Below are 25,048 nucleotides of genomic sequence, written 5' to 3' on the forward strand. Positions count from 1 at the left end.
GATCACAATCTCTGTGTTTCTCTGAAGATCAGCCAGTGCCTATCTCTCTTCACTGGTTATATTGTAGAAACGAGCTGTTGCTAAACCACTTTGTCTGATTTGTTCCACTTCTTTCTCACATAACCTGTTAAAGAGATCCACTGTAGGGTGGTTGACAGGAACAAAGGTACTAGATTTCTTTAAAATGGTTTGTGGTCGATTATTCTGATGCCCAAAAATATTCTTCAGTAATACATTTCTACCAAAATATTTTGCTTCCAGAACAAACTCACTCAAATCAGAACCCAAAGAAAGAATGAAGGTTAAGCCTTTATTAAGCAGGTTCTGTTGGTCTTTACTTAATACATAATTAGACAAATTCATTACCAGATCAGTTCTGGTTACTGGATCGGTTTCTTTCTCTTCCTGTCCTGACTGTTGGACGTGGTATTCCGTTGCCAGGTTTGTTTAAAAAAAAACGGTAAATTTGTGAACAATGGGAGCATGTAACTCTCCTTGTTTGGGTCTAGTACCTGTTGTGCAGACAAGTTGTCTCTCCTCATCAGCTGTGAGATCAGATGAAAACATGGAGTGAACACCGGTGGTGACGAGCAGGCTTCGGGTGCCATCACATCATTCGTCTTAGGCAAGGTGGTAAAATTCATATTGATGTGAGATCTATGGGTAGGAGATGACAAGACAGATAATCTAGATGACTGTTGACTCTTAAAATGGACTGGTCTGTCTTCCCTGGGCCATTCAAAAATCCTTCCTTGCTTAAAATCAGAGATATACCTAGAGGGTTTGTGAATTTTCTGGTCTTTTAATTTATTGTCATAAGAATTCAGGTTGAACTGTAAAGCCTCTAGTTTAGTAATACAGGACTCGGTCAAGTCCATTTTTTCTAGTTTCAGTTGCTTAGTTCTGATTAGTTTAGCTGTTTCTTCCTGTTCAGGCTTAAAAAAATCAATCAGTAGCTGCATATATTTAAAGCTTGTTTCCAAATTCAAGGCTTGCCATTGAGCAAGAAGCTCAGGATATTTGTTGCTTTAACTCAGCATACACTCAACTGTCATGCCCCCAGGAATAACTTTGTAGTGCATGCTAGCCTCAAGATGGAAGCGCTGCCATTGTAGCCTTTTTAACTGATAAGCAGCAGATTCTAGTTCATGTAATATTATTTCAAAGCTTTCATTTGGTGTAGCCACATTATTAGATACATAATCTTCAGAATCTAAATTCAAAAACAGTAATGGATTTGTAACATTTCCTGCTTTTTCCTGCAATGTATTTAGCTTCATAAAATCAAGCATACCTTTAGTTTTATCATTACTTTCTTCAGCCATGTGCAGTTACTGGTGAAGAAAAGGAACACTAGCAACAAAATAAATCTGTAACTGCTGAAGGTGCACTGTTACAAAGAACAAAATCCAAAGAGAAAAACAGTGACACCACTCATTTCTACAATATAACCAGTGAAGAGAGAAAGGCACTGGCTGAACTTCAGAGAAACACAGAGACTGTGATCAAGCCCTCAGATAAAGGTGATACCATAGTTATTCTTGGTTCAAAATGGTACAAAGACTCAATGAATATGATGCTCTCTGAAGAAAAAACATATGAAAAGACAACTAAGGTTTTTTTGGACTGAAAAATAACCAGAGTAAAGCAAGATCTACATGAAATGCTGATGGAAAGACGCATAAGCCAGGACATTTATGTGTTTTTTGATGCACCTTATCCATCCATTCCCTCCATAAGTGGCCTTCCCAAGATTCACAAAAGCATCACAGACCCACCACTCAGACCTCTTGTTTCAGGACGTGGATGGGTGACGGAGCCACTTCCATTTTTTTGGAGAAAGAGCTAAAGACGGTACTAGCGGCTATTCCCACCATTCTTAGACACACTGGTATGTTTTTGTCACAGCTGAATATGTTTATTAATACTGCAGAACACCTGTCCAACATCTTGCTTGTGACTATGGACATTTGTAGTCTTTTTACTTCATTCCTAATGATTATGGAATTGAGTCCATCAAAGCCTTAGGTTCTATAATTCCACATAATTTGAATATAGACCTCATTTGTACACTACTTGTGATGATCCTGGAAACCAATATATTTTTCTAAGGAGATAACTACTATTGGCAACACCCTGTGCCAACAGTTACTCGAATCTTGTTTTAACTGTTTGGGAGAGAACACATATTTTTAACACCATCAATCCATGGTCCAAAAATGTAGCCTTTTATGGACGTTTTGTGGAAGATGTCTTTCTTTTATAGAAAGGAGATGAGAATGAGCTGAAGAAATTTGTCACCTATTTGAATGAAACCACTACCTTCTTAAAATTTACTGTCCAGAGCTCCCGCTCTGAGATTGATTTTTTTGGATGTGAAGGTGTTTTTGGATGAAAACAAACAGATTGGCACCTCCGTCTTCAGGAAGGGCACATGGAAAAATCATTATTTATGCAAAAGTAGTCTACACCCCAGACACATCTCCAGGAACATTATGAAGAATGAGATGGCCAGGATCTCACGACTTTGCACCAAGGAATCAGATTTTGACAAGGAGAGACACTTTTTACAACAAAACTTAAAGGAGAGAGGCTATTCGAACCATGATATTGATGTGAGCCGAGAGGAACTACGAAATCTCAGATTGACTAAAGGCTTACCATATGTTAACAAGCAGCTACAACAGGAAAACTCTTATGTGAGAGACCGACAGTAACACCATAATGAATGTGTCATGTTTATTTTGGCTTACATCAATGACAATCGTCAGATTTGTGAAGTGATAAAAAAATTTTTGCCGGTCCTAACCCAGGATAGTAAACTTTGTTAAATTGTTAGTGAACATCCGAAGTTTGTTTTTAAAAACAAAAAGAACTTGAAGCGTCTACTCTGCCATAAGGATGGCTTCCATCGTATCTCCAATTGGAGCAGACAAGACACCCTTCGATGTGGCAGATGCTCTGCTTGTAGAATTATAGATGTACTTAATACTTTTAAACTTCTCATCAGTGGATTGGAATACACTTTTTTGTGTAATGCTGACTGCAATATGCAGCCTTTGTTGTACCTCACTACTTGCCAATGCTGTACTGCCTATTATGTAGGCAAAACCGATCAAGTTTTGAAAAATAAAATACTTAGGCATCTGAGATACATTCGTAATAAGGACCTTAAGAATGCCCTTGCTTGTCATGTTGCTCAATTTCCAGGACATTTTTTTAAGTTTAAGGCTATTGAAGTTACATCTAAAGGGAAGAAACTAGGAGATATCACCAACAATACTGAAAGGAATGAAACCAAATGGATCATAACTTTGAGAGCAGACAAGCCTCCTGGTTTAAACACTGTAGTTCCTCTGAGACCCATGCTAAAGCATAGGTGAACAGCCATTGCTTGATGTAAAGGTGTGTTTTCTTTTAAATACTCTGATTGGAGAGTTTTCTGATTGGAGCTCAAGATTGATACCTGGCTGTGATTGGCTTGTGATACTCTGACTGATGATTGGTTTATGCAAATAAGTACTTCTCTTCAAGCTTGTTGATTGGCAGTTTTCTGATTGTTTCTTTGGCAGAACAAGGTGAAGCTGATTGGTTGTGTATATCTTTTAAAAGCATGTTGTTCCTGTTTCCCTTTATGATCTGAAAAATGTATTTCCGAAAGTGCTTATCGTGTGAAAGGGATTTTATTTTTGCCTTACCACGTTTTATTTCTCAAGCTTTCAGTAAAAGATTTGTGTTTATCTTTTTTTTTTTATTTTAACAGGTTTGCCAGTCGTCTGTGGTGGTGTCACTGTTTTTCTCTTTGGATGTATATCTTTAAGGTTCATAAAGTCATTTAACTTCTTGGCTTGAGATGTTAGTTTTATTTTACTATTTTTAGAAGTATCATTGCCTGATAATAGGCAGTTAAAATCATCTAATGCTATAATTTCCCCTTTAGCATTTAAAGTAATCAGGTCCAGATATTTGTCAACATATTTAGTACTCAGTATTGGTATCCAGTATGTATTAATCAAAGTATAATACTTCCTATTGATTTCCAAAATAACCATGTTTAGCATCCCATCTTTATCTGAAATTATATCTGTAATTCTTGGCATAGTATTAAGTATTTTTCCATAGAATAAGAGTGTCTCTTCTCTTAGTCTTAAAACGTGAATCAGCTGGAATGGTAAAGCCATTGAATGAGTATTTTTGTAAATCTTTTTTTAATAGATGAGTTTCCTGTAAAAAGATCTGGACTTTATGCATTTTGATATATTTAAGCAAACCAGCTCTTTTGACATTATTGCTCAAACCATTAATATTTAAAGATAAACATTTATAAGCCATTGACTATAATGTGTATGTTATTACTAATTGAAAGACCTTTCTTCCACGTTGACTTGAAATCTATTGAAAACTTGCTTATCATGGATGCATAAAGTGTATTAAGTACTACTTTCAAAAACCCAAAACTATTTACAAACGCATACATGAAACATAAAGTTTCTGGTTTAGTTAAAAACTTAACTAAACCATCCATCCACCACCTCTCCAATACCAGAAGACACAAATTATCCATATCTGCTTAGAATATAGTATAAAAACAAGACAGAAAAGCATTATGAAAGCAACTAAAGTAAAATATACATTAGAATGAGAGTGTCTAATATATCTGAAGCTATATGAATATGTCACATATGATAATAGCACCTCTAATACGTAGATATGCCAGAAATACACCTCAGATCAAAGTATGTATAAACATTAGAAGCTGAAGTTTAAGAAGATTGTCAATATTTCCAAGACTTTTCAAGAAACATCAGATGATTTAACCATTTTATCAGTCATCTATCTAATATTTTTCATGTAAGGACCTGTTGAAAATATATATATAACACTTATTGCAACATAACTATTATCTTTTGCAATTATACACATATTATTCATATGTATTAATATCTATGTTGATGTCTTTCATCAGGAGGGGAGGGTGAGAAAGAAAAAAAGGTGGGCCTCACACCCCTCTGTTTAGTTATATAACATAAGTCTGATGTTAATATGCATGATGAGTTTTCTGATGCAGCTTTTAGTTCACTTGTCATTTAGTTACTAATAGTGTGATCGAATCTGCAGAATGTATGCATCTATAAGAGAACAAGGCATTTTCAAAGGAGTTAAATACTTTTATCAAACTAATTGTTTACCATTTAAAGTATCTAGTGAAGGATAAAGAATTTCAAGAGAAGAGAATTCTAAGTACAACCATTTAACAAGTTCAAAAGGTCTGTCATTGCTGTTGTTTCCTAAAGCTGCAGCTTCATAAACTTGTTAAAAAGTATCTAAATAGGCTCATGCACAACAGAAGTTTTCTCGAGTGAAGAAAAAAGCATTTTTGATGGTAAATTCAGATCTTGAAACTTTTAGAGTTTACAGAAAGCAAAAAAAAAAAAAACACTCAAGCAGCCTTGTCAGTGCATGCCATGATTCTCCACAATGAGAACAGTGGCACAGACCACCAGTTTCCTCACAAAACTTCAACATCATGAAAAAAATAACCCTTTTATATAAAAACAGCTATTTAGAAGTAACAGCTGCCTCAATTCAGAAAGCATATTATAACATTTCAGTCATTTACCTACCAGTTAAAAAATACACACACACATATATATATATATATATATATATATATATATATATATATATATATATAAACCTATATTTAGCTATCTACAAAACACCATTAATGTACTGTATTAATGTTTAAATGTATCTAAACAAAGAGTCTAAAACATCTAGTTAACACTAATCAAAAACACCTTGTTACCCCACCACTGACCCACTAGAAAAATGCACTTTGGCATTAAGTCAAATTATACTATTACTGAAGAATTACAAGACATACATCATTTGTAGTTATTTAAAAGGGAAAAGTATGTAAAGTACTTATAATGGGGAAAAAGAGAAAAGGAACATTGGTAACAAAAAGAATAGGAAGAAAGGAGAGAGAGAAAGAGAGAGAATGTTATTTAATACTTAGTACTATATGTAAATAGAAGTAGTAGTTAGTACTATATGTAATTAGAAGAAGTAGATATGGAAAGGAAAAGAGAAAGTTAATAATAAAAATGATTCACATTACCTTACAGCATAGAGACTTTCCAGAATCAAATATATTATGGTTCATAAAACAAAGCATTTAAAATTAGAAGGAATTTATTCATTTGTCCTTTAGTTTCTTAGTTTTGTTTGCTCCTTCCTTCACAGATCATCCATGTTTTGTTGCCTGTCTCTTCAAACTCTGGGATAACCATTCCATTTCTTCTATGTCTTACAGTATTTTCTTCTTTTGGATAAATTATACTGCTTCTTGTAGGGAATCAAAGATCTTCACTCCTTCTGGCAAGGTGATTTTTATTCTTGCAGGAAAATGAATTTGAGCTTTAATGTTGGCTTTTTTCAAGGACTTAATTAGAGGAACACACTCCTTTCTTCTGGATATGACTATAGAGGTGTGGTCATTGTCAAAATGAATAACTTTTTCACCCATCTTGATAGGGGATTAGTCCAAGCTGATTTCAGCACTAAGTCCTTGTCTTGCGAGAAATGAAATCTAACTGTTATAGACCTGGGGTTAGATGAACTCAGAGATGAGGACCGATGAGCCCCCTCAATTCCAAAAGAGAGGGATTCAGACATGTTTAGTGCTGATGAAAATTACTTATTGAGGAACAAAGACATTGGTAATCTCCAAACTCTGGACCCCACCCAGTTCGGGTTTGTAAAAGGCAGATCATGTCTCCTAAACCTGATAGACTTCTTTGAAGCAGTCACCAAAGCCGTAGACAAGGGTAAGGTGGTTCACACAGCCTATCTAGATCTTTCCAAGGCTTTCGACACCATCCCCCACTCTGGAATTATAGATAAACTCACTAAACTAGATATAAATCCCTATGTCACAAGATGGGTTGCCAACTGGCTCACTCTCAGAACCCACACTGTGAAAGTAGCAGACTCCAAATCTGACTTCAGACCAGTGACAAGTGGCGTACCACAGGGTTCAGTCCTGGGTCCTCTCCTGTTTAGTATCTACTTCTCTGAAGTACAGGCTAACACAGAAGATCTTTGGCTAACGAAGTTTGCAGATGACTGCAAACTAGGAGCCATAATCGAAACTCCTAACGATGTGGACATCCTACAAAAGGGCCTCACTGAGACAGATGCCTGGTGTCAAAGCCATGGCCTCAAGCTCAGTGCCAAAAAGTGCACTGTCATCCCCTTTCGTAAAAACTCTGTACCCATGAACTACAACATAGGCGGTAGTATACTTAACACCGAAAGCGTGATAAGAGACCTTGGGACACTGGTGGACAGTAGTCTCTCCTTTGATAATCACATTGCCACAGTAGTCAGGAAATCCTTCTATGTGGCACACCTCATCACAAAAGGTTTCTCATCCAGAAAAAGAGGTCATTGTTCCCCACTACTCATCACTCATTAGACCCATTATAGTGTACAATGCCCCTTTTGGTGTGTACCTCACAAGACATCTACAACAACGGGAAAGGCCGCATAAATACCTCACAAAGAAGATTACCGGCCTCAAACAGATGCCCTACGCAGACTGTCTCAAAAAACTCCAGCTTTACTCCATCGCATATCGCCTACTCAGAGGTGATCTCTGCCTAACATACAAAGTTATGTCAAACCCAGAGCTGTTGGACATGCTCCACTTAAAAAAATCCCAATCCCTCCGAGCTACACGCTCTAGGGGCATAAACCTTGTCACCACAATAAACAGAACATGACGGAGGGATAGATTCCTGTCCCAGAGACTTCCCATACTCTGGAATAAACTACCTATCTATATCAAACAAAGCTCCTCATTAGCACTCTTCAAGAAAAATCTTGATGATTGGATGGGAAATAGGAAATTCACCCCGGGGATCACCTCTGTGGCTCTGCTCGACAGTGGCACAGGAAAATAATTTTCTTGGGTTGCAAAAGCCAGGGTACCTTTTTGGTTGGACTTGTATAGGCCCCAGGGCCGATAGTCTAGTACCTACCTATAAACCTATGAATCATGTTAGCACCCTCTTCTTTCTCAGGAATTCCATATATTCTTATGTTATTCCTCCTTGATCTACTTTCAAGGTCTTCCAGCTTCTCAGTCATTCTGGTGTGTTGTTTCAGAAGAAATTCATTGTGATGTTCATTTTCTGTCACTCTAGTATCTAGGTCAGTTACTGTTTCCTCTAAGGCAAGAATCTGTTCAAATTGTTTTTTTTACTATTCCATTTAGAAGTTCCAGTTTTTTACTGCGTTCTTGTTTGATAATATCCATTTTGTTTTCAAATTTGTCCATTTTTAGTGACAGTTCTTGGATGTTTGTTATTATCAGATGTAGTTCTTTATTCGCTGCACTCTCCTGGTGTGGGGTTCTTCGAGTTGCTCATCTTGAGATCTCCAGTAGAAAACTTCTTGACAGGAATAATTAAAAAATTCTCTTGACTATTAGTTAATTTTTAGAAAATATTAGAGTCTATGTTAATCTAACTTTTAGTTAGATTTTTCTAAAATTTAAAGTATATTTCCTGTTAGGATATTAAAATCTAAGTAGAGCTATGGATTTCTGCTGCTATCAGACTGGCATCTTGGCCACTCCCCCTGTAACCATTTTGATGAGTTTTTTTTTTAACAACATGCTATGCATGTTGGTAACATTTCATCTGATCACTTATGAATTTTTTATGGTTTATTTGTTCTGTCTCAGTGTTTTTGCCAGAGATGATCATGAATTCTGCTGTTTTGGGGTAAAGAACAGTAATTTAGTTTTTTTATGGTTTAGTACTAGTTGTGAATTATTTAGCCATGTTTCAGTCAATAAGAATGATTTTTTTCTTAAGGTCTGGGACTTTATCAAGTTATCAGTATATTCAACTAGGGTAACATTTTTATAGTAGTGTAGAGGTCATCACTGAAAATTTTAAAAAGTGTGGGGCATAGTATAGATCCTTGTGAGACATCAATAGTTATAGGCAAGAAGGCAGAGAAATCATTTTCCATTTCACAGTGCTCTGAGATGCAGCTATGGTGTCATTACAGTGAAAAGTTTATGAGCCCTAAGAATGAGAGTTTGCGTAAATATTTCTAGTGGGAGACTGTATTAAAAGCTTTTGATATGCTAATCTCCACCATCTTCCTAGACTAATCAAATCCTTTTGATACTGTCTCCCACCAGAAACTCTTACGTAAACTCTCATCTTTAGGGCTCATGAACTCTTCCCTGCAATTGTCACAGTTATTTGATTTAATTTATTAGGTTCATATGAGTATGCTAGGCTAATGACCATTGGAGCCTTTATATGCCTAGTCAGGCATCTTAAATATATCCTGCAAGTTCTTTTGCGTCTTGTAGGTTATTTTAAGGTGTATATGTAAGAGAGATTATGATTTACAGACTGCCTCTGTCTGTTAGAGACATCAGTGCTAGACCTGGTGTGAATTTCCGATTTCCCATCTGCTGGTCCAGGTTGCACTTGAGCTGGGCTAGGGAAGGCCTGTGCTTCACATGTATGGGAAGCCTGTTTCAGTGAAAGGAATTCTTTGAGACACATATCTGTCCCTCCAACTTGTCCTGTTTATGTCACAAGCAAGATTCATACACCTAGATCGAGTAGTTCTGATGCTACTGGTTTTACGAATGTGAAAAAGATACATTAGAGGGGGATCCAAGGATGCCTTGTATGCCAGGCACAGATCGCCTTTCAACAATCTGTGGGAAACAGAGTATAAAGATAAGCCTTTTTAGGCAATCTTCATAGGAATTGTTGTTTACACCTTGTATCCTTCTTGTGAGGAACCTCTGTGGACATTCCAGTTGCTGCATGTACCTTTTCAGGTAAATACCGAAAGGGGCATTGTACTCAATGAAGGGTCTGATAAGGGTCGAATACAGAGGAATGATGACCTCCTTGGACCTAGCACTTGTTTAAGTTGAGCAGCACAGAATAAATACCTTACTACCTTAGACACGTTGGTCAAAAGTGAGGTTACTATCCACATGCATCCTTAAACCATGACTACAGGGTCCACTCTTAGGGGTGTGTTATCAGTGCGGTAGTTTCCTAGGGTGTCCGACTTCCCTTCCCAGGGGGAACTGTTATGCATTTCTTGGCATTGAGTTTTAAGCAATGGCTTTAGCACCAGTCATCTGTCTGTGTCACTTCTTCCTGGAGAATGTTAGTGTCTTGGGGGTTTCTATGACTGATCCTAGTTTGCAGTCATCTGCTAACTTGGTCAGCCGGTGGCCCTTAACATTGGCCTTGACTTCCGAGACAAAGATGCCAAAAAGGAGCTGACCAGGCACAGAGAGACTGGCCTCTATGTGGAGGTGGTCTCCCCTACCCTCACTTCCTGGGTCCTTTCTCAGAGCCAGCTGACTGTCTGACATGATCTGACTGGGACAAAGCCTAAATGGGTTGGATCCAGTGTCTGAAGCTTTCCCCTGTCATTATTGCTCACATGCATGATAATTCTTTCCATGGCTTTGCATATGAGATTAGTCAGATTTATGGGTCTGTATTTCCCAGTGTCTGTTGATGGACTGTCGTGCAGAGGGAGAATTTCTTGTCATCCATGTCTCAAACACGTAATAATCAGGTTATGATCAGAGATCTGATTGTATTTCCCTGTATTTCTCTGTATTTCTGTATTACAATAGCTATCTTTATGGGACATTTTTATTGAACATCATGTTGGGTAGAACAACCTCACACTCTCATTGCATCATACTGGCAAAACTAATGAAGGGAATAAACTTGTTCTACTGGGCTTCCTCCACAGAAGACATATATTCTAAAGAAGACAACAAAATGTGTTGTGACAGTTGATTGGTAGGTGGGGGGAATTTCTGTGTGAAAGGAAATCATTGTTTGGTTTTCAGTAGTTTTCAGAACAAAAGGATACAGGAGTTGCTTATACGATGTGATATGGCCAGAGGTCCCTGATGGCAGTTTGGTGTCAAGTTTAGGTGAGATCAATGTGCATGGAACAACATGACCTTAATTCATCAGTGATTATGGGAGAGTCTTTACATATTCTTGTACTTATCTGTATCCCTCAAATAAGTAGGACAGCAGCTGTGTAGACGTGACCCAATGGTGGGCATCTAAAATGGTTTACATGCAGCTGAACTGCAGAGCTGAGGAAGGACTGTCTCAAGTTGTGTATACATGTAATGTTGAACTACATGCTTTGATGGTAGATAAGGACTAATTGACCCCCCCCCAATCTAACTGCTAACCTTCTTTCTAGAGAAACTGTAACCCGTTTATAACTAATTTTCACTTTTTTTCTTCAGATTCATAGAAACATACTAAACTAAGTTACATCACTCAGGAAGAGATCGTAAAAAATAAATTAAAAAACAGAAAATGTTGACTTCAAACAAAACAGCAATATATGTGTTTCATTGGGGGAGGGGCTGCACCACACACACACACACACACACACACTTTTGTAAACATACTAATTTTAAGGTGACATAACCTGAGGCATAAGGAGGCAAAATTCTTACTCCCAAAGTTCCATAATCTCAACACAATGAAATTACACTGTGAGACAAAACAGGTATTCTACTAAAATGATTAATACAGTTGCATGGCTAGTCATCTCGCTGCACTATAGCATGCAGTTTGCCTTATGTCTCTCCTGTATGTTCATAAACTGTGTCACTATTTTGATGCTGCCACTACTTCAAGAAGGTTTTTGTGTTTACCATCTTTTCTGTAGATGAATACTTACTTCATATCTCCCTTGAGATGTTTCACCTTGTGTCTTTAGACGGTGTCCTCTTTTTCTATCATTTTTTAGTGAAAGGACTGTACTACATTGGATTCTATAACTTACTTTGAAATACTTTAATATTTATGAGATATCTTCTTCTGCATTTTTTCTTTAAGACTACAGATTAAGCTGTAGTACTGTTTGTTTATATTGAACAAACTAATGCAAAAAAACAGAAAACTGGTGTCGACAAACAAAACAGAAAGTGGCAAGCCGAAAAAATCCAAAAGCGTTTCTTCCTTTTCGAAAAAATCCAAAAGTGTTTCTTCCTTGCCGAAAAAATCTGAAAGCGTTTCTTCCTTGCCGAAAAAATCCAAAAGCATTTCTTCCTTCCGTGGATTTTTTCGGTTTGTTTATATTGCTTCTGTTGATGATCATACATTCTTTATTCTGCTTCTATTCTCTGTATCTTGGTGAAAATGAGGCCTCCAGGAACTTTATACAACCTTTTACCTGGCCTCTTACCCACTCTCAATAAGTAAAGATGATATTAAATTGTTTCCTATTGATGATGCCGTTATTGTTCCTGCTGTCTTTGTTGCTTTCACATTCTATTTGCCTACTGTCATATCACCTGATATATGTTTTCCCAGAACCCTTTCTAGCTTTCTTTGTAATACTGCTTCCCTTTGAGTTGTTCACTCCTTTTCACTGGTTATACTACCAAGGTGTATCATAGGTTTATAGGTAAGTAATAGGCTAACTCCCTTGCAGACCATTTTAAGCCTAGCTAGTTTCCCTTTTTATGCTCAAAATAACATATCCCATTTGGTTATATATTGGCTTTACCCATTCCATGGTCGATAATTATATATTATGAATGAATGAATTAATTCATTCATTAAATTTACACTTGTTTACCAGGAGTGTCTGGCTGGGCCAGAAGGCCCGTTTTCAACGGAGGCCCAGGGAGAAAAGCTCCTCTTTACAACATGTATAGATTGAATAGAAATTGAACAGATAACAAACAGTCATGTGGAGTACAATACAAGTCTGAGATCTACAATACAAATCAGTGGTGTACAATACAAGGAGTCACATCGTTGTAAAATTACTCTGAGAATAATTGGGATCATACCATACATAACTTGAGATGACCCATGCATGGAATAAAGCATTTAGGAGCTGCATCTGTCCATTAGTAGTGCAGGAGGCAGTTCTGGGGCAAATATTCTGTTTCTTATCTGTAGATCTAAGTTGCACTTGAAAATGGATAGGGATGAACTTTATTTTATGTGGATGGCAATTCTGCATTTAAGCTGTCATGTTTTAGTGTTTTAAACCCATCATCCAAACTTGCCAAATCCATTTTCTTATTTATTTATTTATTTGCTTTCTTGTTTAGCTGCCCTGTTGCATAGCATTAGTTCATCAGTTAAGGGGCATGTATTTCATTTCAGACCTTTTACAGTTTTACAGAGATTGAAAATGTCTGGTTTGAGTACTAAACCATGTGGAGCCTAGCTGTTGACCATCATTTTATCTGAACAAACTTTACACAGAGTTGTACCGAAACTATCACCCTGTGGGCCATTCCCAGTATTTACATTTTATTTGGTACCTCTTTATGCAGTACTATGTCAAAGTCTTACCGGAATCTCAATAGATCCCATTTACAATTCCTTTTTAGATCACTGGCTGTGTTGCCCCATTGTATAACGTAATTAGATTTATCTAGCAGATATTGGGTTTGGGTGTTGATTGACATTTAAGATATAGTGTATTTCAAGGCTACAGGAAAGGGTCTTAACTATTAATTGGCAAGATTTTTTCTACTTCTCCCTACCAATCTTGCTTAGCCTTCCACTTGTTGCCCCAGTTACTGTCCCCACACACCCTGAATCCTCCAGTTGTTCCTCACCAGGCTACCCATAATGGGACCCTATCACCATGTGGACCCCCCAGAAAACTCTGTGAGTCAGCCTTATGATACACATTATTAATACCCAGGTGGAGAGGTATCCAAAAGAACACATCACTAGGAGTCTTCATGTATAAAGAACCCATGAAAATCCCTGGCTTATGAAGTGGTATGTGCAGTGACATCACATTGTTGTACTACTCCCTGTACTCGACCACCTGGAAGGCTTCTACTCTCCTCCTGAGATTGCACAGCCAGAGGTTTCCTTTGACCCCTCATCCTGGGATAGGAAAACTGGTTGCCAGCCATGTCATCTTAACCTCCCTTCCCACCCTGCCAGTAATATGAACCACATTTCTGGACTCTGGTGGCCACCTGCACAGATGGACATCTGGCAAGAAAGTTGATTTTGAGGGACAGAAGGAATTATTTCTTCATGGAAAGAGTGTTCGAAAATTAGGACAGTTTGCTCGGATAGTTTGGTAATATGTTGGAATGAATTAGCTGCAACCTAAGGCATCATTTTATAAACTACAGTTCATGTTACAGTAATTTCGTAATACCCAATGGGTAGAATGGAAAGTGTTGCATGCATAGCACAAAAGGTTTGGTTGGTGGGCAATGCAGTGTACAGAACATCAACTTCAACATTCATGTATGTCTGGTTGTATAACTGTATTACATTCTTAGCATAGATAAAGCAATCAAAGTATATCTTGACATTCAGTGCTGATTTTAATGTACCTTCTCAAAAATATAAGAGGAAGAGTATTTGTAAGATTCCAGAAACATCTAGTTTGCCTTTTTGATACAAAAGGGTCATACTGCAAGTTCTGTCCCAGCCTGACAAACAGATGGGTTCTGAGGACATTGTCTCTCTCACTTGGTCATTGTACTGTATTGCACTGTCCCTAGGGCTTTTCTTTAAGTCACCAACCATTCAGATTTTTAAGATAATTGGAATATGTAAGCTCTTATCCTGTCTTATTATAATTCAGGGGACCAGAAGTTCTGTGTGTGTGTGTGTGTGTGTGTGTGTGTGTGTGTGTGTGTGTGTGTGTGTGTGTGTGTGTGTGTGTGTCTGTCTGTCTGTCTGCCTATGTGAGAGGGATAATAGTAATGATGTAAGAGTGTGAGGTTTATATTTTTAATGATTCAAAAAACTTTAAACTTGCAAAAATGATACAGTTGTATAAAATAGCCTGATTTGTTGTGCTATATAAACTGTTGGCTTCTTTCGTTGTAGCCATACCAGAAAGGACCACACAAAGGAATGTGTTGTTAGAAGCTTTCTGATTAGTTTCATTGTTGTCCTGATATTGGCAAGTGCAGGTGGTGCACAGAGGTACAGGGATGTCCCAGTTTAATCCACTTTTGGGGGAGGGTTGGCAGTCTTGTGTATGTGCAAAAAGTTTTATTAGGCTGGCTCATTGTAGTTTCTATCTGTGCTTAACTTGTCAGTGCCTTCTAGCCTCCAACTGCTGACCTTATTTCATTTTATTCTCCTCTCACTTTACGGTTTCCACATTACTGGCGTCATTTGTAAACAAAACTATGGTCATGAAGATTATAATGAAAATGATTTCAGAAATGCAGAATGCAGAACAAACAACATTTGTTTATAGATTAACATGCAAAACTAGATTACACGCACACACGCACATGCACACAAAGTTAATCATGTTTGCTTTCAAGGAAAAAAGGGCCCAGTGAAAAGTTTTTGGCAGAAGTTTGGAGGGTGCTTTATGTTTAAAGCGTGAGCTTTCATTAGTTAATAGCATTTCAGTGCATTCATCCTAACGCATTTGTCTTGGTTAGAGCTGGTCTTTGGGCTTGGTTCCACAGACTCTGAGGGATCATGCATATTCATCAGAGAAAGGGCTTTCCACTCCTCATTAGGACTAACAAAGCTTTGTGGGTGTTAGCTGCTGTTATACGCAGTGTACAGACTAGAAATGAGAGCAGATTAGTCCCTGCCAGAGCATTTCACTCATTACTCCTACTCAGCTCAACAGTTTTCCCTGCTGATCAGTGGCTTTGAAGTTTGTTGTTGGTCACTGGCTGCTGTTCTGTCTGAATTTAACTGCCCATTTATCTGAGCTAAAACAGTTTTTTAATTCTTAAGTCTGAACAAATGTTAAAACTGAATCTGTTTGTGTTCACCCTCAATTAAGAAGTCATTGCAGAGATTGAGGAAACATATTTCATTTATACCTGCAAAGGAAAGCTCTTTGGAAATAAAATGTGTTTAATATAAAAAAATGTTTTTATTAATTTACTTACTGAAACTGTAAGACAGTTTAGAAGAGATGTGTTGATCAACTTGTAGGTTGTGCATAATGTAGCAATAACAGTGGTATATGTGCCTGTAGAAGGAAAAATGTATGAAGAGTTTATGGTCAGTATTCTGGCAGTTGTCTCATCTCACCAAAATGCAGATTGTTCTTGTTCTGTCCTGTTTTTATCCTTTGTCTCACCTTTGTCTGGCAACCATCAGATCTACCATCTTTAGGTGAGAGTTGGTTGCAGAAGACTGACATTTAGACAGCGGCTTACTTTACTTATTTGTGTTTTTCTCTTGTTTATTTGCTTATTAATATCCTTTCTTTGTTAACTGAATATGTGAACTGGTCTGTATATCATTTTTAGTGACTCAGGTCAGTTTGACAATGACAACAGCATTAAACAAATAACACTTAACATACAGTAAAACACATTGCAGGGTACAGTAAGTTTAAATATTGCAAACATTTATACTTTTAAACTTTGTTACATACAAATAGCATGAAATGAACATGTTCATTGTAAATATCTGCCTGTGCAGTACTGACAGTCAAAAGAAGATTCCAATACTCTATGTATTTGTATAATGCTGCTATGTGTTTAGTTATCCTTTATCAAAACATATGCATATGTATTTCTCATTTAGGTAGTGTATTAACGTCTCTTTAAATTGCTAGAGATCACTAATTTGTCTGATCTCTTGTGGTAGAGAATTTCACAAACCAAGAGCAAGCCCTTTCACCTATATGTTTGATGAATGGAAGTCGGGCCTGTATCACATAGTCAAAGTTACGTAACTTTGAACACCTAATGGTCGAACCATTATGTTCGAAGTTAAATAACTTCGAATAACTAAAAAAAAACACAACGGACAACAAAATAAACTGTTGTAAGCAGGGGGGCAAGCCCCCCGTACCCCCCGCTACTTAAATATACAAACTCCAAGATGGCACCACATTGAAGTGAATGGAAACCTCTGCCTATGGAGATTTACATTCACACGCTCAAACCTTTACAAATTCGAACATATGGTCTCGACCATATGTGGTTCGAACTTGTAAAAGTTTGATGACGTGATAGAAACCCATGGAAATCTTACAGGTGTGGTGGAGTCATCTGTGTTTGAATGAAGTGAGTAACTGGTATCACTATGTCTTAGTTTTTGAGGATAGGTGAGGACAGAAACAGCAGTGTACCAGCTTGAGTGTTGTTCTCTGAGGTTTGCAAAGCTTATGAATCAATAAAATGTGTTAACTGCTACCTGTATTGTGTGTGTGTGTGTGTGTGTGTGTGTGTGTGTGTGTGTGTGTGTGTGTGTGTGTGTGTGTGTGTGTGTGTGCGTGTGTGTGCGTGTGTGCGTGTGTGTGTGTGTGTGTGCGTGTGTGTGTCTGTGCGTGTGTGTCTGTGCGCGCGCGTGTGTGTGTGTGTGTGTGTGTGTGTGTGTGTGTGTGTATTCTATACTGAGTTTAGGGTACAGCTGGTAAGCAACATTCTACCTTGAGCAGTAACATTTGGATTGCTTTGGACCTTCTTTCTTCTTGGGTGGGTAGATTGGATTATTTACAGTTCACTTTGAGTTGTCCTAGAACTTGATGGGTTATATGATCAATATGTGTGGTGAATTGGATTTTTACTGTATCCCTAATCCTCATCTTTAAGTTTAATTGATGTGCCTCACAGTACCAAAAAACTGATGCTTGTAGAGATCTTGGCAGCAACAGCAGGGATGTGCTTCATAGTGGATACACTCACATCTCCACTGTTCATGCTGTCTGCTGTAACGGCAATCTGTCCCCCTCAGCGCTCAGTCACACCTATCCAAGCTGAATCCTCCAACTCCTGGCTTGCTAAATGATTTTCTTATCATCTAGATCAAATTTTTTTTTGTTTGTGTAACAGAGCCATAGGAAACCAAACAGACAGATTACAGTTCACAAGCATCTAAGATGTTAAGTTAAATTCTGAGACAGCCAGAGCAGAATGGGTGATAGTAATCTTGCATCAAAATGCAGAAATCCTACCGGAACTGTTGTACAAGCCATGAAGGCACTCCAAACAGTATGGCACAGCATGTTTGGGTGTCACAATGTACAGAGGAATTGGACTACACAGTACAGAGTAGCAAAGGAAGCTGGCTGTGCACTGTCCAGGAGGCATACAGCCAAGACATCCAGATAGTCATGCTAGCTGGAAAAATACAACAGATGGCATCCAGCATAGTACACCACAATGCAGAAATCTAGAGTAGGCTAATACAATGTCTCCATTTTAAGTCTGAAAGTTAGATTGAAGGTTAAGACTATGAGCTGTTAACAAGCTACTTGCTGTGGTGCAGGGTTTGATTCTGTTAGCCTTCATTTGTCAACTCTGTGACTTTGAGCAAGTCAGTTAACCAGATAGTGCTTTAGGGCATTTGAAACTTTGGTTTACACTTCTCAATGGTCTCCTGGTCTGCATGTCTAGTGACTACCTATAAACCTGTCTCGGCATCAATACTGTACAGTATCCAAAAGCTGATACCATTCGCCTTTTGCAGTCTAGCAGGAAGCATATAGCAGCATCACAAAAACATGGATAAAATGTTCACACAGCACAGCCTACCATTATCCATGTGTTTGCAGTGTTGTAGCCTGAGAAAGTGCTGAAAGGTGGCCACGGTGGTAGCAATGTTTAAGGTAACTGTTGTTGTTGGTTACTGAAGAGGATTGGATTCATGGTGGCATAAAATGTGCCAAAATCATTCTACTAAAATTAGATAAATGGTTTATTTAAAAAAAAAAAACATTGAGGGCTTTTAAGGTTTTTCTCGTAAACATCTGTTAAAGTAGGGAATTAAAGCATTACATAAATCATTTAGTACCCCTTCACTAATCGCAAAGTCATTGTTGTCTCAATACCGGGTACATATTTTCTCCATCATACTTTTAACTGTGTCAGGATACTTGCAAAGCACTACACCAACACAACTGTAATTCCACCTTCAGTCCTAATTTTGTCCAACTTTTTTAATTCACTTCTGCTTTTAGGAATGAATGTGTGACTGGAGTAACATTGTACTGGTGTAAGTGGTGTCTGTGTGAGTATATGAATGGTTCATACTAGTGACAGGGAATGGAAAACGTTGTATGCTGTGGTTCTTAGAGTAATGAATTGACACCGTCTCCTCTTGAAAACACAAACGTTCTGGTTTTGTGCGAACTATTGTTTGTTTGCTTGGTCACAGACGATAAGGCTATGCGTGAACTACATCTGTATAGTCACTTGTGTGTCAGCTTGTGCAGAGAACATAGTTACATATAGAGGCAGAGTGCTTTGAACGTGTGCAAACCAAAGTACAGCTTTTTACTGGGCTTGGCTTGTTGACTTGTAGAGAACCACCAAGTACATATTAATCCCTACTTATGAAGTATTTGGAGGAGGAGGAATGCCTTTGTGCAGTACCTGGACTGTAAGTGCAGTTGTGGAGTTTGTATTACTTGAAGAAGATATACTGATATTGGTGGTACTGAAGTGCCCTTTTGAGCATGAGAGAATGAGAAAAAATGAATGAAATTTTGCAGATGTTTTCATTGTCAAGAGAAGTGTCACTGTTACAGGATATGTGGTGTGCCTTTGAGTGTTATCGTGCAGTGTAATTAGTTTTCTGTATAACACATTTTAGAACAGTGCACTCTGAATGAGTGTGGTAGGTTCAACAGAAACGGTTTGCCTTCCCACACCTGTAAAGCGTATGCTAGCTTCCTCTGTGTAAACTACTTTTTAGCTTTCTTAAAACTTCTAGTATACCTCTGAAAAATAAATTATTTACTGGTCTTTCCTGCCTGCAAAACAATTAAATAAACAATTAAAGTATGTATATGTATACATATATAAAATTAGGACTGGTTTCTAACCGGTTGCTTGAATAGTGTTGTGTCATAATAGTTTGCATGACAGACATATTGTTTTATTCCCCCAATTTGTCAAATATGAAATGGCTTAAAAGATAGGAATAGACTGTCTTGGCATGGTCCAAATCATGATGTTCCTTATTACTGATATGATAGCTATTTCACAAATTTAGAGTTGGCAGCTTTGTTGTTTTTTTTTTTTTTTTGTCCATATGCTGTTTGATTTATATTTCTGTTGTCCCACTACAGGCTGGCTAAAAAAAAAAAAAACTGTCTTCATGATGTCACAGTGTGTCTGGCTGTTATTGATATAAGTATCCTGACATCTGGCTGTAAGCAGCTGCGAACCAGTGGGAAGAAATAAACACAAGGTACAGTATTATATCCATGTATGATTAATTGTTCTGAAATCCGCTATACAGCTTTGCCCCACCCCCCGCTACTAAGGAATAAGTATTTTCTGGTCCTAAATGTTGATTTGCAGTGGAAATATAAGGCAATATTTGTGATCAGATTTTTGGGTAGCTTAATTAAGATGTATGAGTCAACAAAGAAATTAAATTAACAATTCCCTACTGTTTTTCAGATGATCTGTTGGACAAAGCGTATGAGTGTGGGCTATTTGTCATAATGTAGGTACTCACATACACAAATCATGTGAATACTAATGCCAGCTACTGCATCCCATGAGAAAATGTTCTTGATTTGCAGTAGCTAAGCATTTAGCTGATGAACATATTATCCATCAACAGATTTATGAAGGCTTGTTAAGACTGTGATGTTAGGTAGTCCGATCTCACCTTCATTTTTACATATGGGGATCAGCTCCGACTCAGACGATTTACAAGCTGGAAGACTTCTGGTTGGCTTGTGGCTAAGCAGGTATCCCATGGTGCACCAGTACAATCCCCAGATCTCGTTTGCTGCGTTGACGAGTTCGGTTGTGCTTCTCTTGGCTCTGGCTAAGTTTTTCAAAATTCTTCATATTGTATCATGTTCATTGCTTTATTATTGTATATTTAGTATTGCTAATATATCAGGCAGTTGCTTTGCTTGCCTTTTTTCAGTGCAACTTAGTTTTCTAGTTGTTTATTGGTATCCTGTGTGTCAGTTAAGTTTAGGCGCTGTTGCGCATTATTTGGTTTAGGTAGAGTTTTTGGCGGTTTCCGCTGTTAGTGAACAAGGGCTCCTGTTGTCTTGTCGGTTGTTATTCTGACCTGTTTTGGTCACTGTTAGCAGTTTGTGTTCTGCTATTTGGACATTGTTTGTTTTTGGTGGGAATCCGCTTGTAAAGTTACTAGAATTGCAAGTTTATTATCTGTTTCTTAAGAATAGAAAGTTATTGTGTCATTTACAGTGTCTCTTGTATGCTTGAGCTTTTCTTTCGGGTCTGTTTAAGTTAGAAGATCCAGGTTCACTACACCGGGCTAGGCCCGTTTAAGTTAGAGGGCCTAGTCCTCATGTACTTCCTTCTTAGGGCTAGGCCCGTTTTAGTTAGAGGACCTAGTCCTCCTTTCCTTTCTCTCTTTCTCCTTTCAGTCTCACTGGACTGTGTGTGGATGTGGGTGTGTAGATATGTCTAAAGAAAGTAAGGAGCATAAACCCTTGGGGTTCAAAAAGTGTATGAAATGCTCCCAAAAGATGTCCTTAACGGATGGCCACGGTAGCTGTTTCTACTATCTAGGGGCCATCCACTTACAGGAGTCGTGTTTGTGCTGCCATTCTTTCTCTCCTAGAGTTGTACAGGAGAGGAAGAACAAACTCATACTCAAGGGTCTATTGAAACTATGCTTTGAGGAAGCACTATCTAGCTCTTCGGCTTCCTCTAAGTCTGGGAAATCAAAATCCTCAAAAAGACCTTCTCCGGCACCGGCTGGTGTCTTGGGCCCACCTCCTAAACAATCGAGACAATCAAAATCTGCCTTCTTGACTCCTCAGCCTTTGGAGCCGAAGGAGAGCATCATGGTGGTGTCAGTCGGTTACATAGGTTTCAGAACCGATCTCTGATACAGTTGATACAGCAGTTGACTCTGCTACTCTGAGCCGGTCTGTAAGCTCCCTACCGGTGTCCATAACAATTAGGTCTCCAGTGCCCCCCAGGTCAAGATCCCCAACTATGTCTTCCAGGTCTTCCAGGACCCTTTCAGAAGAAGATGTGGAGAGGGTAGTGCTGAGACTCCTGAAATCGTCTGCCTTGCCAAAATTATTGTTGGCTCTGACCCAGTCGGCTCCGGAGCCACTTGACCCAGCTTTGCCCTTGTCTGCTAGTCCTCCTCCGAGCCATACTGGCCTTTCGGAGCCGGAGTGCTTGGTGCCAACGGAGAAAATGCCGGCTCCAACTCACCTTGTTGCTGCCTTGGAGCCGGGTTCAGCTCCGACACACTCGGTGCAGTCCTTCATGTCCAGAGGCCGAAGCTCTCCTGTCGGCACTGACAGGGAGGGTTGGAATCGATCTTCTTTGGTTCCGAGCCTTCCTCTCGGTGCTTCGGCCAGGGTGAGCTCGGACCCTGCATTGGTCTCTGAGCCGACAGCTCTGGCTCCGGCGCCAACCCGCGTCCCTTCGGAGCAGGGGAGGTCTTCTGAGCCGGAGAGGTTGGTGTTTGAGATGATGAGGAGCGTGCTGTGTCATACTCCCGCACCTACCACTGACACCAGCACTCTTCCCCTGAGAGCACCCACTTCATTCTCATCCCCTACTCTGTCTGAAGACAGCAGAAACCCGCAGCCTCAGGAGCCATCGGCTGGTGGCCCCCACTCTTCCGTGGCTTCCCCAGAATATCCTTCCAAGGAGCCTCCCCGGAAGAGGTTATGTAAGAGGAAACATATTGACTCCCAGGATGAGTCTTTGACATCGGACACTGACTTCGAGGAGTCGGAAGGGTGCATCAAGTCGTCCTCTGATGATGTCTCCTTTGTGGATATTTTAGAGATCCTTAGGCAGAGGTGCGACTGGCCGACTATTGACCCTTTTGATGAGGAGTCGGTGTACCTGAAGGCTTTCAGGTCTCAACCTTCTGCCTCTTGGGTGTCTCCACCTTTTGATGAACTAATGGATCTAGTCAGTCGAAAGGCGTGGGATACTCCTGACACTGTGGGGTCAGTCCCCAGGAGACCAAATAAGTTATTGTCTGCCCCTCCTGGTAAAGGGTTCTTGTCCAAGGGTGTTCCAGTAGATGCCATGGTGGTGGCGGCAGCCACGAAGAAGGAGTTAGCGGAGACCTTCTCCATCTGTTCATCTGCCAAACAAGGAGTCTTGGCAGATGGACAGATTTGGGAAGCGTATTTTTAGTTCAGCAGCGTTTACCCTTCGATCGTTGAACTATCTCATGCACTTCACGAAGTTGCAGAGGGATCTCCTCTAGGAGTTAGAAGATTCCATACAAAGTGCATGTACTGAGGGAGTTCCTGACAAAATTTCTACTCAGTTGTCCACCTTAAATTCTGTGGTTAACTCCTCCATGCGACTTATATCTTATGCTGCGGATGGAGTGAGTAGAGCAGTGTGTTCCGGAGTTGCCTTGAGGTGCCACTCCTGGATGCGTTTATGTAGTGTTGCAAAACTGTTCAAGTCTACTTTCACCAATGCCCCATTTGATGGTTTCTCATTGTTTGTTTCCAAGGTGAAGGATACACTCACTCGATGTGAGCAAGAAGGAAAGACGCTCTCTACCGTGGGAGTGCATTTTACTGTCCCTTCCATACCATACCTCAAGGGTCAAAGGGGCGGTAAAATGTGGTTCAAGAAGTCCCAGAGGGTCTTTTCTGACACACAGGGTGAATCCTCCCTCAGAGGCAGAGGAAGAGGAAATGGCAGACATCGCCCTAGAGTCAGGGGTGGTCCACAATATCAACAAAGCCGTGATTCCTTTTGAGGACGGCCTTATCAGCGCTCCTGATGTGGAGCCCAACTGCGCTTCTCTGGGGCCGGTCGGGGGTCGCATTTCTTTGTACCAAGAAGCCTGGCTAAATATCACCCAAGACAAGTGGGTACAAAGAGTTGTTACCAGAGGCTGTATCATACCTTTTTCCCTATCACCGTGTGTTCCCAGAAGGATCCTCGATGTCCCACCCAATCTCAGGGATCAGGCAACTGTGGAGATCAACAAGTTGCTCGCAAAAAGAGTCATCCAGCCCGTCCCAGCAGACCAGATAGGATCCGGAACTTGCTCTAGGTTCTTTTTAGTTCCAAAACAAACCAGAGATTGGAGGCCAATATTGGACCTCAGCAGATTGAACAAATCAGTGAAGAAGGACAAGTTTCAGATGGTAACACTGCAGTCTATACTCCCGTTGTTAGGGAAAGACTTTTGGATGTGCTCTGTGGATCTTCCGACACCTATTGCCACATAAAAATGGACAAGGCGTCCAGAAGCCATCTACTCTTCCGGCTGGGAGCCAGTCACTATCCGTTTCGCGCTCTGCCCTTTGGTCTCACCACAACCCCTCGGGTGTTCACCAAATGCATGGCAGTAGTGACAGCTCACCTGAGACGTCTGGGATTCCAGGTGTTTCTGTATTTGGACGACTGGCTCCTGACTGCCCCCACTAGGCATCTACTCATTCAAAACAGGGACGCCACGATTCGGCTTTGTGCTCAGTTAGGGATCTCCATAAATTGGAAAAACTCTGCATTATTGCCCTTTTAATCTGTGATTTTTATGGGTGCAGAGGTAGACACAGTGAACATGACAGCTCGTCTCCCTGCCGAATGGGCTCAGAACTTAATTTCCCAAGTTCAACATTTTCTCCTGTTGCAAAAAGTCAAAGCAAAGTGGGTTCATCAGCTCCTTGGGACTATGGTTTCCATAATTCTATTGGTACCACTAGCCAAGTTACATATGAGAATTCTCCAGTGGCTTCTTTTTTCCCCAGTGGTCCTTCCAATTTCTCCGACTGAGTCATCCTGTCCTGCTGATGGAATCATGCAAGAAGGACCTTCGTTGGTGGATAGATCCCAATCATCTGATCACGGGTGCCCCCTTTGTTTTGGCCCAACCCGTTGCCACTGTGACCATGGATGCCTCCCAGATCGGGCGGGGGGGGGGCATTATCTCGGCAGGACTGTCCAAGGCACATGGCAAGATCACGAGGCTCATCTGCATATCAGTGTTCTGGAGATGAGGGCAGTGCTTCTGGCGTTGCAAGCACTTTAAGACCTTCTCCCTCTAGGGATAATTGGGATACA

At 39.7% G+C, this 25,048-nt stretch overlaps 1 protein-coding gene across 2 annotated transcripts in view; it reads left to right on the plus strand.

Moving 5' to 3' along the window:
* The window catches only part of ALPK1 (alpha kinase 1), an 873,475-nt gene that overhangs the window by 157,770 nt on the left and 690,657 nt on the right, over positions 1-25,048 (plus strand). For both annotated transcript variants that reach the window (XM_044061550.1, XM_044061549.1), the window contains exon 2: positions 20,113-20,234. The gene's annotated coding sequence lies outside the window, so the exon portion shown is untranslated. The remainder of the gene's footprint in view (positions 1-20,112; positions 20,235-25,048) is intronic.

Source organism: Protopterus annectens, chromosome 2.part0, assembly GCF_019279795.1.
Source record: "Protopterus annectens isolate FY-2018-M chromosome 2.part0, PAN1.0, whole genome shotgun sequence".
Taxonomy (NCBI): domain Eukaryota; kingdom Metazoa; phylum Chordata; order Ceratodontiformes; family Protopteridae; genus Protopterus; species Protopterus annectens.